This window comes from Hylobates moloch, unplaced genomic scaffold (genome assembly GCF_009828535.3).
Source record: "Hylobates moloch isolate HMO894 unplaced genomic scaffold, HMol_V3 SCAFFOLD_18, whole genome shotgun sequence".
Classification (NCBI taxonomy): domain Eukaryota; kingdom Metazoa; phylum Chordata; class Mammalia; order Primates; family Hylobatidae; genus Hylobates; species Hylobates moloch.
The window spans coordinates 37269381-37290047 of NW_026652293.1; the positions used below are offsets into that span (position 1 = coordinate 37269381).

At 39.6% G+C, this 20667-nt stretch overlaps 1 protein-coding gene and 1 non-coding gene across 3 annotated transcripts in view; one reads left to right on the forward strand and one right to left on the reverse strand.

The window, feature by feature from the left end:
- The window catches only part of ROR1 (receptor tyrosine kinase like orphan receptor 1), a 422204-nt gene that overhangs the window by 140083 nt on the left and 261454 nt on the right, over positions 1-20667 (reverse strand). The window lies entirely within an intron of this gene.
- LOC116458210 (U6 spliceosomal RNA) lies at positions 16571-16673 on the forward strand. The gene has a single exon (XR_004245257.1). It is a non-coding gene; the product is annotated as a U6 spliceosomal RNA (small nuclear RNA).

Below are 20667 nucleotides of genomic sequence, written 5' to 3' on the forward strand. Positions count from 1 at the left end.
CAAATGTCGAGATGGCAGATGGTAAGTGGGAGGTAGGGTATAGTCTGGCTTAAGGGAAAAGTTCCAGTCCCACTGAATCCACCTCTAGCTCTGCGTCCCTGAACAAATGATGTCTTCCAGTGCTAATACTAGTAAGAATAATGATGATGACGCTGACAACAACAACGATATCATACTGATGGTGGTAATACCTAACACCTAAATGGTATTTATCATAATGACAGTTATTGTTATGAACATTTTACACATGGAAAACAGGATAAGGCACAGAGAGGGTAAGAAAGTTGTCCAAGATCACACAGGCAGTAAGTAGAAGTGAGATTTAAAACAAATTATTTTGGCTCCAGAGTCCGTGCTATAGGATAGAAGTTCTCAAATTTTTTGGTCCCAGGACTCCTAGATAATCTTTAAAATATTGATGCTGCTGAGGGGAGAAAGTTTTAAAATATTTGTTTATTAACTTATTTAAAAATAAAACTCCCATTGCTTAACATAAATATTTTAATAAAATATTTAGTAAAAATAATATTTTCCATATACATATACCAAAAATAGTGAGAAAAGTGGCATTTTTTTATTATTGAATATCTATTATTTGCCTTAAAATCAGACAGCTGAGGCCTCCTGTTTCAGCATTCAATTTGTTGAGGTATGTTGTTTTAGTTGAAGAAAATCTGGCTTCGCACAGTTGGAAAGGGAAGGGTTTTTAATAGTCTTTCAGATAATTTAGGATATTCTTCTTTGATACTACACCAAAATTCGATAAGTGGTAGTTTCTTAAAGGTTGGTTGCAATGTGAAATCTGAAATCATATCAATAAACTTTTCATAATCTATTAAATTATAATGGATTGATTTATCTTGCACTTTGGTTATTCTACCTACATACGATTTTGTAACATCATGCATTGCCCATTTAGAAAACACTGGTTTACTGAGTTATGTTCGTTTTCAAAATGTGGACACCCTTACTTACCTAATATAGAAAATTCAAATGCATTAATAGCACCACCAGTGCCATCAGTTATGATTGGGAAGAAGTTGTCAAGCTCGTGATGGTGGCTAAAAGTTTCGCAAAATTCTGACTTTTTCTGGAAAGTTCAAATTTTATTATTGGCAACTAATACTACTGTTTCCTTCAAGCGGCAGGTTCATTTTGCTCATTTTAAAGAATATTCAAGAATAACTAACCATAATTTTTCTGTCGGTCATTCTTTAAAGTAAAAGTGGCTAGTTCAGCTCAGAACTCAAATGCTTTTCTTTGAGACAGTCTAGTATTTGGCAGGAGTACTTTACGTATACTGCCCATCTGCCATATGAAATATTAAAAATATATGTATTCAAGGGTCAAGATTTAATACAATTAATAATTTTTACTGCTTCATGGAAGACATTCTTAAGTGCAATTGCCTTTTTTTTTTTTTTCAACTACAAGTATATGGCAGTGGAATGTACAGTGACCACTAGTTTGGTACAGTTGGTGCCATTGTCTGAATTTGTTTGAGCAGTTTCACCCACCATTGCTTTTGCACAGTCAGGATGGGTAAACCGCAGTTCAGAGGACTTAACAGCCTATCCTGGAGTTCACAGCTAATAAAAGGCAAAGCCAGGATTTGGACACCAAGCCCAGCACTGTTTCCATCACACTCCATGGCTGCCCTTTCCCAGCCCTCAGCGTCCTAGACTGGTGTAAGGCTTTCAGAGCAAAATGGGTTAGCTCAGGCCCTGAGTAGTATGAGTCAGAGAGCAAAGTGGCTTGGATGGCATGTTTTCTATTTCCGAACAAGCAGTTTGGGGCTTTGGGGCAATCCCAAGCGATTGTGTCAGATCTGGGCAAAAGTTTAGGACCCTGAATTAAAAAGGATTTATTTTTACAATGTAGGAAAATGAAATGCCAGTATCCTTTTAGTGCCACCATTTTCTCCCATTAACAATAGAAAGTGATGATCATAGCTAACATTTTTCTGAGCATTTACAAAATGCCAGACACTATTCTGAGCATCCTACACACTTTAATTTAAACTTGACAACAATCCTATGAGGTAGACTCTAAAATTAACCTCATTTTAGAGATAAGGAAACTGAGACACAGAGAAGTTAAGGAATTTCCCAAAGTCACACAGCCAGAAAGCGGCAGAGCCAGGACCCAAACCCACGCCTTTGAACAGCAGAGACCATATTATGATCTGATGCAATCAGATTCCCAATCAATCCAACCTGTAGTCTTTCATTGTCCTTTGCACCACTCATAACCTGGACTAAAAAATATTCTTGCCTTTTTATGAGTCCATCAAGCACGTGACAATACCCACTGGTACTGAAAACAACTAAATCACCACTAGTTGCTTATGACGTAACTGGAAGTCATCATTGAGAATGAGCTTTTTAAATACAGCACAGGCATGGTCTGTACTGAGGCTTAATGAACCAGAAAAAGCAAATTGCAAGAAAAAAGTTAGTTTATGAGCTCTCTGGGAATTGAGACCCTATTTCCTCCTTTTTACATTTTTGTATTCCCCTCAGCACTTCATGTGTTATTGTGAACTTGGTAGGCATTTAATAAACGCTGGTTGATGAAGTAAATGGAAGGCCCAAGTGAATTTTAGGCAAATTAGCTTTGGAGACACCCCATTTGTTATTTACCCACTTGACAAGATGTCACATCCACAAATCCACAAATCCTTCCCAACATTTATTACTTAATTTTCAAAGTGCCCCCATCTCTCCTCAGGGAGGAAGGTGGGGCCAAGTGTTATATTCTCATTTTGACAGGTGAGAGAAACTGAGATATAAAGAGTTGAGCAGTACATTGCCATGGCAACCCAGCCAGTCAGCCGAAGAGCCAGTCACAATTAGGTTTAGGGCCTGGGTCTCGGTATCAAAAGAGGCACATGCCAAAATCCTAGCCTCCCACATGACTGATGCTTTTCAGAAGAGGGAGGAGGTTCCCAACATGAAATAAAATGCTTAGCTAAACATAAAGGAAGGCTGCCAAACACAGTTAGGTCATCGCGTTTGACTTGGAGAGAACATTCTGTTCACGCTATCAACCTGCATTCACTTTCAGCACACTTCACCATAAATACTTCTGACTCACTATCTCGGGAAATATTTTTTATCTTAATAAACTCAATGCAAAGCATAATTTAAATCAGCTTGCACATTCTTGAGTCAAAGCCACAAGCCGAGTTTAATAAAATCAGCCGAAAATAGCAGGGGACTTCTGAATAACCACAGTTCGTTATCTGACACAGGGCTGCTGGGAAGTCCTGAACACACAGAGCTGCAGGTAAAAGCAGGAGGTGGGTAACCTGAAGGTATGAAGGGACCCAAACCATCGGATGACCCCACCTGCTGGATCTTAGTTCTCACCGGACATCTCACTGGAGGCGCTGCTTATAATAATAGACTGCGTCACACCAACCAAGAGCATGGGCTCTGGAGCTAGACTGCTTGGCTTCATATCTGAGCACCACCTTTTACTTGCTGTGATTTAACCTCTCTAAGCCTCAGTTTCCTCAAATGTGAAATGGGTTAATAATGATACCTACCCATTAGGGATGTTGTGGGGGGTTAAAGGATTTAATCCATCTCTGGAGTATCAAAAGCATTCCAGAAAAAAATATACCTGGGTCCCACCCCTAGATATTCTAATATAATTGTTCAAGGATGGAATCCAGACATGAGCATTTTTAAAAGCCCTTCTCCAAATGATTCTCCTGTGCAGTGACTAAGAGAACACCTGACTACAGTAACTATCACTACCATTTCCTGACCCCTGATTCTTGCCTGGCTTCCTGTTAAACCCTGTAATTAATTTATTCCTCAAAAATCCTCAGGAGTATTCTCCACTACAATCCCTTGTTTACAAGAAGAAACCAATGCTGAGACATTAAGTGTGTTGCCTAAGGTCACATTACTGATAAAGAGTGAAACCGCATCTCCAACCCAACCCTTCGTCTTGCACTCTCCAGTATCCAAACCTCTGCCCCAGGTTAAGTATTGAGGTGGCACAATGATGATAAACATTTTCTGGGTGAATGAACCTGCTGGAAACCAGGGGATATGATGGTTAAAAGTGAAAAGAAAAGAAGTGCTGTGCTGGGCTGGGTGCTGGCCAAACACATTTTCTTGAAAATGCAAGGACTAATGCATGAAGCTGAGCTTGGGTTATTGACTACAGAGTAGTAAGAGTGGGTTTAAAAAGTATCCATTGGACCAAAGACAACAAATGGCCAATAATATGCCTCCTTCTTGGGGAGAGAACACACATACATTAAGAATGGTTCTGCAAATATGCACTTAGAGCAAAACCCCCTATAAATCAGGGTTAATGGGGAAAGACAGCCACCTTTATAGTTCTTTCCTTAGGAAGCCCAGTTAGCATGTGGAGCAACTCAGAGGAGTTTAAGAAAACTTGGACTTTGCTACTTAGAGGCTTATTTTAATGAACAGGTCTTTACAAATAGACCAATTGTATGCAAATGCACTCTTAAAAGCTCAGGGAAACTACTTTTTCCTTTTAAGAAAAGATCTCTACCAAATGAGAGTGGTTGGTCTTCAGCATTTAGATTGTTTTATGTCTCAGGTATAATTAATAAAGGTGGGAGACGAAGGGAACAACATATATTGGGCACTGATTCTATCAGGCATTTTACATGTATTATTGCATTTTGTCATCACTAGAACCCTGTATATATATAGGATTTTCCAGCCCCATTTTAGGGAAGATACCAAGGTTTATAGAGGTCTTAGCATAGCTAGACTTCACACAAGTTGGACTGGAACTCAGTTCCATTGACACTCTTCTCCTGTCCCTACTCCCAATCTGCATTTTATAACATACTGTCATTAAGAACTTTTCTCACTATTAATTGACTTGAGACCATCCAGATAAAACCTCCTTCCCACACCAAAGGTGCTATGATTTTTACCAGTCTTTATTTTTACCCCAGGAGCAGGTTATTTAATGGGATCCTTAGTAACCACCAATTAGGTTACTCTAAGAGAACTTTTGCTGATTATAAGCTTTTGTGGATATATGGTCTGAATGTTTGTGGCTCCCAAAAATGTATATGTTGAATGCTCAGGGTGAAGAGGTGGGGCCTTGGGAAGTGATTAGGTCATGAGGGTGATACCTTCATGAATGGGATTAATCCCCTTATAAAATAGACCCCAGGGACATCCCCTGCCTCTCCTACCATGTGACGACACAATGAGAAGACGGCTGTCTGTGAACCAGGAAATGAGCCCTCACCAGGGAGAATCTGACCATGCTGGTGTCCTGATCTTGAACTTCCAGCCTCCAGAACTGTAAGAAATAAGTTTCTGTTGTTTTATAAGCCACCCAGTCTATGGTAGTTTATTACAGCAGCTGAACAGACATAGAAAGTGAATTTTTGTATCTATTTTACCTCAAATTTTCAAGTATTTTTGTTATGAGAAGGTATCATTTTGTTACTTTATATTTCTCATATGTGCATTTTTCACTTAAATTTTTAAGTGGGAATACTTAGAATTTGTGAGTAGAAACACACTTAACCATCAGGCCAATGACTTGATTTTTATATAATATGACCAAAGTCTTTTAACTAGAATTTTGAATACAACGTTTCTGGCTTGAGAATTGGTCCTTGAGTTTTGGTGAAATATTCCCAATCTTGTTTCTAACTTTCTCAGCCTCATCCATCCCAATTTTAAAATGGTAAATTTTTAAAAACTAAACCCCCATCTTTAGCTGAATGCTAGGATGATAAGTAAATCTATAGGCCTAACAACTCTTTAGGTTTAGGGTACATCTACATTCCAAGAAGTCACTTGCAGCTTTTCCCATCCCTGTAAAACCAAACCAAATAATAATAACAAAACCACCAGCTATTACTTTGCTTCACTATAACTTAGTAAGGGCCTAACTTAAAATCAACAACAAAAAAGCAAAGTTTCTGACTCTGGGGCTTAAGCTTTATAGGTCACATTGCAACCTAAAGACTGCATTCTCCTTTGTGGTTGAATTATAAACCTTTGAAAAATGCTGACAGACCTTAACTATAGCAGGACAGGATGAGTGGGCCCAGGTAATGAACTTTTAAACGACTGGAGATAGAATCTAGAAAGCCAAACCTGAAATACATTTCTGGTTTGGGCTTTGGGCCAACACAAACAGAACACATCATAAGTCATCTCTGTGATTTCAGTACCATACGCAGGAGATGCCTCAGCATCAGCACGACACATGATCCTCACTATGGAAGCTTTTGGCTGCTTCCATGTCATGCAAATGCAACAGTTGTGCTTTCAGCCCTGGTAGAGAGCCCTGTGCTAGGAAGAACTAGGCCACATTCAGGGCATTCAAAGACAAAGTCCATGTGTATTTTCACTACCCTGGCCTGACTCTTAGGCAGTGGCTTGCCCAGTCATAATAAATTCTCAAGCATTTGATGGCTCTAAGTGGAGCCTAGGTGGCTTTCAAAATAAAAGTTTGTCATTCTGGCCCATGAATTTCTATTCCTCTGGGGATCCATACAGTCATGCAATCTCAGTGTTCTAAAGTCACATCTTGGTTAAACAGGACTAGAATCCCTTTGTGTGCCAGTGAGCATTCCAACTCAGTTCCACCAAGGCTGACATTCCAGTTTCATGTTTTCCCAGAATGTAAACTTCAAGGAGCACAAAAGGGCACACAAGCCATTCTTTCCCCCTTTCTCCATTCATTGTGCAAGATCTGTATTTCAAAATTTAAAAGAATCTGCTGACTTGACCACAACTCAAGGTCTCTTGTTAGCAGGGCAGTGCAATGGTGAAGGCCCTGTCACTTGAATGTTCTCTCTCATGAATGGGGCGGTTTTGCCTTGAAATTTTGAACCAGATTCCTCAACAATTAGAAATTATCTGCTCCACTGCTTTTCAAGAAAACAGAAAAGCACTGAGAAATCTGGAGATGAAGACTGAAGGAGGTACTATTTTCTTTGTAGCAAGAGACAAAAATCAATTCAACACACAAGGCCGTGAACTTTGAGGATGGGACCATGCCTTTTTCATTTGCTGTGGCTCCTTAAACTGATCACAGGCTTGCTAAAGACAGATGTGTAAAATGCTAGATGAAGAGATGAATGGATCTTTTTTATTTTATTATCTATTATAAATAGATAAACAAACACCTAAGAGCCTGTACTCAAAGATCATTCATCCTGGCTACAGAGTCATACAGGTAAAGAGATAATCATGATAAAGTGTGATCCGGGTATGTTCAGGGTGGTAAAGAACCCTAGAAAGGGGACTTAACCCATTTTCCAGGCCAGAGGTGTCAGAGAAGGGTTTCCAAAGGAGGTAACACCTTGTGATCGGTGGAATTTTTTTAAAAAGAGGTAATGCAGCCTCTGTCCTTCAGGAGCCCCTTAAGATCTGGAAGTAAAGCAGAGCTATTCTAGGGATCTAATTTGAAAGTACAAGTCAGAGTGAGAGCAAAAGCCAAGTGTGTGGTCAAGATGTTGAGTGTTGAAGGCGTTCACAAGAGAGGGTGGAGAAAGGGAGGCTGAGATCCAAACAGGCTGGCCAAGTTTACTGAGGTGGTGGCAGAGAGGCCAGATGGTTCCCTGACTTTTATCAGGCAGAGTGGGCAAGACCCAGTGTGGAGTGGAGAGGCAGAGAAACACCAGACTTCCTGTCCTCTTGCTGGAATGTGCAGGCATTTAGGGGAGGCGAGGAGTAGACAGGAGTGGGGAAACAGAAGATAAATAAGCAAATACTTATTAAACACTTGTGCGGACATGGAGGGGGGACCTGTCCCATCTCTCCTTGGCCTCGCAAAACAGTGATACAAAAGAAACATATGAAAATAATCAGAACAAGGAAAGAGGTAAGGAAAAGGCTGTTTTATGCTCAGGAGGGGGTGAACCTGTCCCGCTCTAGAAATCAGGGAAGGTGTGAGAGAATAGGGGGTGCTTGCATTGGGCCTTGATGGAGAGCAAGGCTGCAGAGGGGAGAGGAAGGGCAGAAGCTGTGCAGTTGTTTTGGGGAGAGTGTGGCACACAAACCAGATACCACCCCTGGTGACATGTACCACGCGTATCTGCTGAGGACTCCGCAGTGCACTTCTCACAGCTTCCCCACTTCACTGTGTTTCTAACATTAGGTCAGAAATTATTAGCATTTTTGGCAGGAAAGTTCCTCCTCCAGCAGGATTGCTAGCACATGGTAGGGTGTTTAACATCCTAAACCCCTATTCAATAAATGTCAACTGCACACCCTCATCATGGTGACAACTAAAAACAGAACCACTCATATATGACTACATTGAGGAACCCTAAGGCATCTTTTCATCATGGTCTTATTAACCATAGAGCCTAACCACACAAGAATTGCATGACAAAACAAGGCCCTGATCCACCTTGCCTGCCCATACTAACTCCTAGGCCACTAAAGTCCATAGTTAGCAAATTCTGTGAGTAACTTCAGCTAGGGCTAGCAAACTAGTTGCAATGGATGTAGCTGTCAGCGAAGCCAGAAACTATCAGTTGTCTGAAAATCATGGCTTCCAGCTGAAATGAAAGCTCCCTGAAAAGTGTTCATTTTTTCATATTTCTCATGCAGGAAGACGTATAAAGCAGACATGTAGAAACATATCTGCAAATTGTTTGATGCTCCTTCTATGAGAAGGTGGAGTCTGTGTGCCCTTTCCTTGTACCTGGCAGGACCTCTGTGATCGCGTCTTTCTTGCATGTGGCAGGACCTCTGAGAAAAGAATGTTGCAGAAGTGACACTGTGTGAGAGACTTCAGAGTCAGGTTTAAAAAAACTTGAGGCAATCCCTCTGGGAGCCTTCAGTCACCAGTTACCCTGAGGCCACCACATGGAGAGTACTTGGAGAGAATAAAGAGGTGCTCTTGGACATCTTTTGTGCAAACGACACTTGTGTGTGGAATAGCCCCAGCTGTTCCAGACTCCAGCTGTTTTTGTCCTCTCAGTCGAGACACCAGACATGTGAATGACAAAGTCTTTAAGATGACCCTAGACCCAGCCACCATCTGACTGCAACCACATGAGAGACCCTGCACAAGAATCATCTAGCGGATCCCAGTCAACTCTCAGAACCAGGAGAGAGAATAATAATACATGATTGTTGCTGGAAGCTACTATGTTTGCTGTGGTTTGTTACCTAGCAGGAGCTAACTGATACACAGCTCTCACTTGAGATTCTAAGGAGTGAAATAAACTCTCTAGAAAAGCAGACATTTATTGGAGAAGTACCTTGTGACAGATTCTGCGCTAGGAAGTAAAAGCAATGACTTACACACAGTCCCTGGTTTCAAGGATCTCCCAGGGGAGATTCAATATGAACATGGATTATCACAAATATTAGGAAAGAATACACACAAGAGGCACAGAGAATATATGATGGGAGTATATTCTGGGAGATTCCTGGATGAACTCGCTGTGATCATGGGCTACCAAAGTTAGCAAAGTGCCCTCCAGATGGGGAACCCCATGGAATGAAGTAAAAATAAACATAAAGAACTTTGGTCCTTCCACACTGTGTTTGTTGAGGACAAAAGACATGTACCCAGTACCTGTCATGTAGCAGAATCTTTCTCAGTTTATATTTACTGGATGGATGGATGGATGGATTGCACAAGGGAGCCAGCCTAGAAAGATCATTGGCTGGCCTGAGGACCAGAAGGCTAGGGATCGAGTCCTAGCTGTGTGACCCTGGGTAAATCACTTATTTTACCTGTCTATAGTCTTCAGTTTCCATATATGTCTAATGTGAGGATAAGGCTAGGAGATCTCTGAGGTTTGTTCCCAACTCAAACCTTCTAGGGTACCAAAGGGCAAGTATGAACATCCATCTAAGTGTTTACTTGGCCATCTCTATAATCAAACAAATACACACCAGAGAGGTATCAATCTGTCTTTGTTAAGACTCTTTGATTACACGCAACAGGAACTAACTCAAGCCAGTGTAAGAGGGTGAGGAAAAGCAGACGAGGTGGATGGGGAATTTAACACAGGATGCAAGGGTTTCCTGTGAAACTCTGGCAAGATATCTGGCCAGGTTTTGGGAGGAACGAGAACCGAGAACTGGAAAGCTGCCGGAACCAGATCAGGAATCTCCTTCCACCCCCAGACTCTAATTCTCTTTATGAATCTGCTTAAATCTCTCTTTGAAAACCAGCTTTCTTGGCTTTTCTATGCACACAGTAGAAGATCAACACTCTATGGCCCCCAGATTGATCTCCTGGCACTAACAGCAACTGACAAACACTAACAGGCTACCTCTGAGTTCCAATTGCAAATTCCTGGGAAAGAGACCCTGGCGTAATCTGGGCCAGGTGTCCTCTCCCTGGTCCAATCAACTCTCACCAGAAGGACAGGGTTATAAATTCAAACATGGCTGCTGAAGGCCCCTCATGATGGGTCGTGAAAGCAGCTATCAGACAACAGAGGGCTATTATGAGGTAGGCAGCCTCCCCGAAAGGTATCTCATATAAAGTCCAAGAAAATGAAATAAACAATTTTTGTATGGATTATTGATAAGGACAAAAATTGTCTAACTTAAGCTTCCTCTTCGTGTGCACTGGAACCTTTTCCAAAGGCACTTTAGAAACTCTGACAAACTTGAGGAAAATCAGTTAATTTTCAAATTCATCTAGGTTGCACACAAGCATCACTATTTTCTAGCACCTTCAGGATGATCTCACAAACATGATGATGATGGAGACTCATGAGGAGGCCTTGTGCTCTGGACTGCTAGTGTGTGCCACAGCCTCCTTTCTCATCACTTTACCGAAAGATGTGATTTGAAAAACATATGCAAATATCGCCACTGAACTCCCACACCAATTCCTGAGAGCTACTGAGGAGTTTGGTGTCACTTTAGAAGTCACTCTATTTGTGAATAGCCCAGCAAGAGAATCAGGTCAAGCTATTAGGGAGATTCTATGGAAAGGCAGGTATCTACCTCAAGATTAATGATACTGAATAAAGGAAAAGCAGTTATTTTTGACATTTTGACCATCACTTTAGGGTCTGGTTCTTATTAGTTCCATTTCTTCCTTTTAAAAGGCTTATTTATTTATATATTTTTAATGGAAAATGTCAGGAAATTTGGAACAGAAACTTACAATAAAACACGTCCCCTGACCCTCTGATCTATCAATCTTTCAAATAAACAAGAATACTTAGGGAAGCCTGGAAGAAGGCATTTCTTGGTAGTTACCTGATATTAGCCACCGTAATGGTCATTATCTAGCAATTGTTTTTTTGGGAAACGGAGTAGAATGGAGAGAATAGGAAGGAAAGAGAATGCAGATGAATGAATGAAAGAGAGTATGAGAGAGAAAGAGGGGGGACTCAATAATTCATTTTTGCTATAAATGCTTTAAAATCTTACAGGTGCCAAACAAGACACCCTCGTTCATATTTTTTCTCCAATCATTCCATTTTGGAAGCTACATTATTCACAAATGAGACATTCAAGAAACACAAATTCTGAAATAAAAATGGGCACACCACCAGTGGAAAAGCAAACAAAGGCAGCTAATGTACTGTGGCTAAAAAAATTTTCAAACAAAGTGGCAGTAATTTACTGCCTTTGCTCTTAGCTAGACCCCATGAACATAATCAGAACCCCCAGGACTGATGGGAAAGTGTGATTTACAGTAAGCCTCAGGATAATAAAAAAAAAAAATGAAAAAGCAAATTGTGCATGAACATGAAAGCTGTATTTCTTCCGTTTTCAGCAATGGAATCAAATTTCCAGCCAGAATTTCAGGATAAAACTTAGAAGTCTTCAAGAAGTAAACTATGAGCCAACCAGCATCCCTACTTGGACATTGCTCCAGCTGCCTGAATGATGTAACTAACATTTAGAGATAACAGTGAACAGAAAGACACACACGACACCATCTGAATCATAGTAAAGAGATGGGTGGACCTGGGTTTGAGTCTGGCTGTGTCACTTGTTCTCATGTATCTTTGAGCAAATTATTTCACATCTCCAAGCTCTAGTATTACCTGTTGCTTCAGACTGTTATATGGATTAAATGAGATAAAGTGTATAAAGCACTTAGGAAAGTGTTTGGCACATGCAAGTCTCAATAAATTTCATTATACATTTTAAATACAAATAGTACATTTTGATAAATGAGTTAGTGTTCTTAAGGCACTTAGAACAGTACCTGGTGCACAGTGAAGTTCTATATAAGCGTTTGTCATTATTATTACTATATAGTAAAACCTCCATTAATCAGGATGTCTAGACAATGAGGTAACTAAGTTAACTTATTTTCATGCTTAAAACCTCTAAACCACTTCAAGTTTTTGAAAATCCTTTTAAAATGTATTAGTCTCTTTTCTAAGATTAGTAAGTATAATATGTTAAGTATCAACTTGAAACTTTTACACAGGATCATGCATGGCTCCAGGAATACATATCAGAAGTCCTGGGTTCTAGTACCACTGTTACTTGTCAGCAGTGTAACTTAGAGCCTCAGTTTACTCATCTGTGAAATAAAAGATCTGTTATGCTTTTCTCCCAGTTTTGGTGACTATCAGATGCAACCACGTATATGCAATTGTTTTGAAAACAACAAAATTAAGGTTAATTAAAAATAGCATAAATTTGTTACTATCATTCGTTAGAATATGATGTCCTGTTTCTGGGGATGCATGTGCATAGGGGTATGGACATTCCAGATTATACCAAGGATGTTGCACTTTTTGAAAACTGTGGTAAAATACATGTGACAAAATGTACAATTTGAATTATTTTTAAGTGTTTAGCTCAGTGGCATTAAGTACAATCATATTGTTATGCAACCATCACCACCATCCATCCCAAAACTTTTTTCATCTTCTCAAACTGAAACCTCATGCCCACTAAAGACTAACTCCCCATTCTCCTTTCCTCCCAATCCCTGGCAACCACCATCTTACTTTCTGTCTATAAATTTCACTACTCTAGGTACCTCATATAAGTGGTGTCATACAGAATATTGCTTTTTAAAAAAAGTCTCTTGTTTATTTTCTTACCTTTTCCATCTTTGACTTTAAAAGTTGAGTACAAAAGGCAATGGAAATTGAGAATTTCCTTTTGTGGATCCTAAATCCTTGAGGCTTACAATAGGGCTGTGATTAAGAAGAGAAAACACACACTTCCCTTATAGCATCCTCCAAGCTCTGATGGGGCCGACTGCTTGGTCTGGTTTCCATTGCAATCTTAGGATACTTCTGAGAAGCTATGATGTTATAAGGCTGTGCAGTGAGGACCAGGGGATGGAGTCTGGTCCCACTTCTGCCACAAAGTACTCTTGATATTGTGTGAACCATTCTTTTCTTTGGGTCATGTCTGTTAAGCTTCAGGCACAATGGGCTACATTATTCCAAAGTAGTGTCAACTTCATATTCAAGTGTTTTGATGGCATTTATTCCTTGCAAGACACTGCAAAATATAATTATCTTCCTCCCCCAATCTCCATCCAGGAACAACATATTTTGTATAATGAAAATGGAAGAGGAGGAAGATACCTGTGATATTTTTCCTAGGAAAAGAAACCAGGGGATAATATTGAACTGGTTTTGGATGTTACTGGCAGTTGATTCAGTGTTGTCATCTTTCTTCTGACCAGAAAAAAAAAAAGAGTTTCATAGCACATGCCAAAATGTTATAGTGCATGTGTGCACACACACAAACACACACACACACAAGCAAAAGCTGTGTTCAAATTCAAGACTATGCCTTCACAAGAAAAAAGAAATAGAGTTAAACCATCTGAATTTAGAAGACAGAGATACATGATCATTTTTAAGTTATCTCTGAAGTCACATGTACACCAGCTCCAGGATTCTAAGATCCAATTCTGTTGAGTAGAAAAAGCAGTATAGTCAAATATAAGATGCCACAGACAAAAAGGGTTATGTATTTGGAATGAGCAACTATCCTTAACATTCATAAACTTCCCAACTGGGATCCATTTGTATGAAGAGACTCTTCTGGTCTGATAAGAGCCTGGCTTTGGGAAAAAGAACAAGATGACCCAAATTCTTTTGGGGGAGACACTTTCACACATGAATCATCCAAGAAAAATGGCAGCTACATCAGAACATTGGCTGCCTGCCCCAGAAGCTGACCCTGGGGGGCTCAGGCTGCTGGGACCCACCTTCAGCATGGAATGTACTCAGGCTAGCAAGGCTAAGTACCTCATCCATCTGACTTCTACAGTCATGGACAACTCATGCATATTACCATTTTCTTCCCCAGACAGTGTAGCCCTTGGTTGAAAAATATAGCCTCTACTGGTCAGAACCAAGTCAATTTTGTTAGTATGGATATTTCCAAGCTGTGTCCTCCAAACAGATTCATAAATACTAACTGACAGAAGCTGGGCATGGTGGCTCATGCCTATAATCCCAGCATTTTGGGAGGCAGAGGCAGGGGGGTTGCTTGAGCCCAAGAGTTCAGCACCAGCCTGGGAAACATGGCAAAACTCCATCTCTACAAAAATTAGGCAGGCATGGTGGTGTGTGCCTGGAATCCCAGCTACTCAGGAGGCTGAAGTGGGAAGATCGATTGCGGCCAGGAAATTGAGGCTGCAGTGAGCTGTGATCATGTCACTGCACTCCAGCCTGGGCGAAGAGTGAGATCCTGTCTCAAAATACACATACATACATACACACACACACATACACACACACACACACACACACACACCCAATTCAATGGACCAACATACATGAAACAATGTAAAGATAATTTGTAATAATCTTAATACAAGTTTTCTAATATATATTACCCACAAAGGGATGGGAGAAGTTAGGTTTTATAGGTCTATTTCCATTAAATCTATGTCAGGGATGGAGAATTCCTGAGTCAGAAGACTTTAGAGATGAAAGAAAACTAAAATATTAGTTATACCAACACCCCCAGATCATTCTCAATATAGCATTCCTGAAAACTGGTCATACAGTTGGCTTCAATTCCTCTAGAGAAAGGGAGATTACTTCTCCATGAAGGAATGAGTGACGGAGGTAGGCTACATGATCTTATATCAGATCTTTAGACTTTTTGGAATTTGGTTTTCTCATCTATAAAAGATGGGAACTATTTTATAAGACCATGTGGAAGTGGAAATTGTAAAGCAGTAGTTTAGCAACTGATTATCAATGAGTGTTAGTTTCCTTCACCTTTTTGTTATTTATTAAAAAGTTCTTCGATAAACTGGGCAGAAATGTGCTTCTTTGTAACTTTTACCTGGTGGTCTCAGTCTAAACCCCTCAAGCAACATTTTTTCTGTCTTCTGTAAGGCATCACTTCCCACACTTGGAGATGGGCACAAGCATTTCTCTTATCTAGCCTACACCCACCCAATTGCCTCCATCATTCTTTAGAGCTAATTAGAAACTCAAGTCATAAATGTTACGGAGTACCAATAAAATAGGGAGCAAACTGGGAGCATATTAAGGCAGAGTCCCTAACTTCAAGGAGCTTAAGTATATAATGTAGTTTGGGTAAAAGAGGGGCTCAATCAAAATACAATCAAAGAATCATTATTGAGTGGGTGAAAGGGCAACTAAATTTGACTGGAAAACCAGAGAAGGCTTCATGGGAAATGACATTTGAGTTGGGTAATGAATAATTGGAAAGATTTTAAAAGACAGAAAGCTTATGCTGGGAAAACAGCATAAGCAAAACCATGGAGAAATGAAAATATATGTGATGTTTTAGGAAAGGTACAATGGACTGAACTGTGTTCCTCCAAAATTTATATTGGAGTTAGGGTTGAAGCCCTAACCCCGATGTGACTGTATTTGGAGACAGGGCTTTTAGGAGATGACATTTAATGAGGTAATAAGGGTGGGGCCCTAATCTGATAAGATCGGTGGCCTCATAAAAATATAAGAGACCTCTCTCTCTGTCAGTCTGTCTCTCTCTGCCATGTAAGGGCAGAGCAAGAAGGCAGTGGCCATCTGTAAGGCAGAAAGAGAACCCTCACCAGAAACTGATCACTGCTGGACCTTGATCTTGGACTTTCCAGCCTCCAGAACTGTAATACAATACATTTCTGTTGTTTAAGTCACACAGTATGTGGTACTTTGTTATGGCAGCCCTAGCAGACTAATACGAAGGCAATTACAGAGGAGAATCAATGGGTAAAGACCAAGGAAGAGAGTCAGAGGGTATATTGACCAATGGGGTAGAATAAGAAAATGTAAATGGTCAGGCTTAGGAGACAGAGAAACCAATGTTCAAATCTGTTTTGCTGCTTGATTAGTTACATGACCTGAGGTTACTCAACCTCTCTGAGCTCAGATTTCTTCTTTGTTAATGGTAGAAGGAGATAATATATGTAAGGTACCATTCACAGGTATGATTCACAGGTACTATTCACAGAAGGATGGTAGGTTAAGTACCTTCCACCTAGCATGTGGAAGGTACTCTATAAATGTTAACAAATATTATTTTTATTAATATAACTATATGATAATTAGTTATCATAAAACTAGTAATGAAACAAGACATAAGAGTGATATAGGATGTTCAATGATCTGAATACACCTTAAAAATTCCTCTAGGGCTTGCTTTGGCAGCATATATACTAAAATCAGAATAATATAGAGAAGATTAGCATGGCCCCTGGGCAAAGATGACACGCGAATTCATGAAGTGTTCCATATTTTTAAAACAATGAATAAGACTTACTATTGATAGCACAATGGGGTATTATAGTCAATAATAATTTAACTGTACATTTTAAAATAACCAAAAGAGTATAACTGGATTATCACAGGATAAATGCTTGAGGGAATAGATAACCAATTTTCCATGATACGATTATTATGCATTGCACACCTGTACCAAAATATCTCAAAAACTCCATAAATATATACACCTACTATGTATCTAAAAAATTTTTTTAAGTCCTCTTAGAATGGTGCATGTTTTTTCTTCTTAGCATTTCTGGATGGCAATTGCATCTTCTAGAATGCCAAGAACAAAAATCTAATTGTGAATGAGAAAACACTGCTTTCAGAAAAACAGCAGCAACTGTGAGAGAAAATATGCATGCAATATTGGCATTCATGTGGGCTAAAGAGAGGAGATGTGGGTCATGGCCAGATGTGTCCTTGATCTGCTTCATATTTAGCAAACGCCCATGCATCCTGCAATACCCAACTCAAATGTCACCTCCACAAAGTCTTATCCCAAACTTCCCCAAACCTATTATGTGCCCAATTCATTTGATCTGTTTCTTCCACTAGACTGTGAGCATCTTGAGGACAGATGCATATTACTTATTTATGCGCCTACCACAGTAACTGGCACATAGCTCAACAAATGCTTGTTGAGTGAATTAATGTGACAAAATGGGAATGCTGACTTTAAAGTTCAGAGAAACAGGAAGATACTGAAATCACTGAAAAGAATTTTTAAAAAAAATCTAAACTATATGCATCTGTAAGAGAAGAGAGGCTGTTCTCCATACTGGCAACAAGACAAGGTATAATCATGATAGAGGCTCTGTCTACATCCTTTTCCTGCCAACAGCCATATCAACGTCTTAGATAAGAACTAAATTAAGGCCAGGCGCAGTGGCTTATGCCTGTAATCCCAGCATCTCGGGAGGCCGAGGCAGGCAGATCATGAGGTCAGGAGATCAAGACCATCCTGGCCAACATGGTGAAACCCCATCTCTACTAAAAATACAAAAATTAGCTGGGTGTGGTGGCAGGTGCCTGTAATACTCAGGAGGCTGAGGCAGGAGAATCACTTGAACCTGGGAGGCAGAGATTGCAGTGAGCTGAGATCAAGCCACTGCACTCCAGCCTGGCAACAGAGTGAGACTCTGTCAAAAAAAAAAAAAAAAAAGAACTAAATTAATATAACACACAAAGTTGGGATGTTATGAGCATGCAAAATGATACCATCAAATAATATGACAAATCTAACATGTTGAAATATAATAGGAATAGCTTCTAGTGAGTGCTGGGACACAAAACACCGATTATACAATGAGAGATGAGAATTAAACAGTGAATATGAGAAAAGGGAGATGCAAGTGAATGGTAAAAACTGCAAGAAACTCACAGGAGATTTAGTTAATTGCCATTGATTAAAAGTCAGCAATAACTTAATAAGTTGATGTTACTGAGCAGCAGATAATTTAGGTTGAGAAATAAAAGCATAAAATGAATTAGCAGAAAAAGACTGCAAAATGAAGTGGCAGCACAAAGTATTCTATGCTCACTCCAGAAGACCACCTTTTATGAGGGAAGGATCTGGAAAACGAGCTAGGAAGAGGATAATGAAATGAATGGAAACTTTAGTCAGAGAAAGAAGAGATTCTGTGGGCAATAACATCATAATGAAAATGCACTATCAGAGCTCTGCATGATCTCCTGTAATTCTCAAATCAACCTCATGAGGTCTAGGTGTCCACATACCAGGTCCTCTACCTAAAAACAGACAAGGTCTGAAAGGCTATTTGTCATTTTATCCAAAGTTCAAAGCAACACTGGAACTAATGAGGACACATCTATGTAACAATAAGTTTCATAACAGATTGTTGGTATTAATATATTAGGACATTGATTTTGATCCTTCTTGCTTCTTTTCAAAGTATTTACAATTTTATCTAGAGATATTGATATGGTTGGGGTCCCCACCCAAATGTCATCTGGAATTGTAATCCCCATAATCCCTATGTGTTGAGGAAGGGACCCAGTGGCAGGTGATTGGATCATGGGAGTGGTTCCCTATGCTGTTCTCCTGATAATGAAGGAGTTCTCATGAGATCTGATGGTTTTATAAGTGTTTGACAGTTTCCCGTTCACACACTCTCTCTCACATGCCTCCATGTAAGACATGCCTGCTTCCCCTTCAGCCATGCTTGTAAATTTTCTGAGGCCTCCCCAGTCATGTGGAACTATGAGTCAATCAAACCTCCTTTCTTTACAAATTACCCAGCCCAGGGCAGTTCTTTATAGCGGCGTGAAAATGGACTAGTACAGATATATTTTGGCTTTCTTTATCAAGCATAAATTATGCTACAAGATACTGCTTTGAATACAGCATACACAGTTTAGAAGCATAGAACTAAAGGAAAACTTGAGTCATAATCAAGTCTAAAATGACCACACATAACTGCTAAATAAAACAGCATTGATGCCCACTTGCTCCAGCATTTAGCTTTGTCTGTCTCAAAGTTAGAATGTGTAATAATAGTAACTTTTGAACCCCCATTTTATAGATGATAAAACTATAGCTCAAAGTTATTAAGTAATTTACCCAAAGCCATACTGCTACTGAGTATAAGATTAGAAACTCAGGCCAATCTTACTGCAAAGTCCAGAGAACAGCCCCCAGCCACTTTCTGAGCAGAAGAGGGAATAAACACAGAAGAGTGAGAATGAAGACCAGTTGGCTCAACATAAGAAAGACCTACCTAATTTTAGAGTTTCTCAAAAAGAAGAATAGGTTATTCTTGTGTAATGTCACTTAAGAAAGTGTTGAGCTAGAAGGAAACGCCACTTAAAAAAATTATTTCCATAGGTTTTGGGGGAACAGGTGGTATTTGGTTACATGAGTAGGTGCTTTAGTCGTGATTTGGGATACTTTGGTGCACCCATCACCTGAGCAGTAAACATTGAACTCAATTAGTAGTCTTTTATCCCTCACCCACCTCCCACCCTTTCCCCCAAAAGTCTGCAAAGTCCATTGTATCATTCTTATGCCTTTGCATCCTCATAGCTTAGCTCCCACTTATGAGTGAGAACATACAATGTTTAGTTTTCCATTCCTGAGTTACTTCACTTTGAATAACAGTCCCCACTTCCATCCAGGTTGCTTCAAATGTCATTAATTCATTCCTTTTTATGGCTGAGAAGTATTCCATCATATATATACTTGTATATGTATATATATATGGATATATGTGTGTGTGTATATGTGTGTGTGTATATGTGTGTGTGTGTGTATATATATAGATATATAGATAGATAGATAGATAGATAGATAGATAGATAGATAGATAGATAGATATAGATAGATAGATATCTCACAATTTCTTTATCCACTCATTGATTGATGGGCATTTGGACTGATTCCACATTTTTTGCAATAGCAAATTGTGCTGCTATAAACGTGTGTGTAAGTATCTTTTTTGTATAATGACTTCTTTTCCTCTGGGTAATGGGATTGCTGGATCAAACGGTAGTTCTATTTTTAGTTTTTTAAGGAATCTCCATGCTGTTTTTTCCATAGTGGTTGTACTAGTTTATACTGCCACCAGTAGTATAGAAGCGAGGAACCACCACTTATCAGGCTTCTGGAAGACGGGAATCACATTTATCAGCCAGGAGCTCACATTATACGACTTCTAGAGGTCATTCAACTTGGAGATTCCCTGAGTCTAGGTTGTGGAGAAAAGTTGTCTCTGGCACCAGACTAATCTGCTGCCCTTCCTAGGGCTGGAAATATTGCTCAATTTGATTCAGACTGAAAAGGAAGTGATTACTTATAACACCTTAAAGAAAATACAAGTGACTGTTTTGTTCATCTTGGAGAATGGAAGGCTTTTCTAAGCAGGACACCAAAGTCAAAGACTGATAGATTCAATTTCATAAAAATAAGATAGCGTCAGAATTGAATTAAATTGTAGGACACCCAGCCTAGT